We start from the raw sequence: 621 nt of genomic DNA, 5'->3' as shown, positions 1-621 counted from the left end.
TACATCGCAATACAAGCATACATTCAAAAACTGGAAAGATCTCAAATTCAAAAGCTCACCTTACACATAAAGGAACTAGAGAAAAAGAACAAATAGACCCCACCCCCAGCAGAAGAAGAGAGTTAATTAAAATTCGAGCAGAACTCAATGATATCGAGACCAAAAGAACTGTGGAACAGATCAACAGAACCAGGAGTTGGTTCTTTGAAAGAATTAATAAGATAGATAAACCATTAGCCAACCTTATTAAAAAGAAGAGAGAGAAGCCTCAAATTAATAAAATCATGAATGAGAAAGGAGAGATCACTACCAACACCAAGGAAATACAAACGATTTTAAAAACATATTATGAACAGCTGTATGCCAATAAATTAGGCAATCTAGAAGAAATGGACGCATTCCTGGAAAGCCACAAACTACCAAAACTGGAGCAGGAAGAAATAGAAAACCTGAACAGGCCAATAACCAGGGAGGAAATTGAAGCAGTCATCAAAAACCTTCCAAGACACAAGAGTCCAGGGCCAGATGGCTTCACAGGGGAATTCTATCAAACGTTTAAAGAAGAAATCATACCTATTCTACTAAAGCTGTTTGGACAGATAGAAAGAGATGGAGTACTTC

The sequence above is a fragment of the Vulpes lagopus genome, chromosome 6 (assembly GCF_018345385.1).
Source record: "Vulpes lagopus strain Blue_001 chromosome 6, ASM1834538v1, whole genome shotgun sequence".
Lineage (NCBI taxonomy): Eukaryota > Metazoa > Chordata > Mammalia > Carnivora > Canidae > Vulpes > Vulpes lagopus.
The sequence above is the reverse complement of the archived record's forward strand: the minus strand, read 5'-3'. Positions refer to the sequence as shown.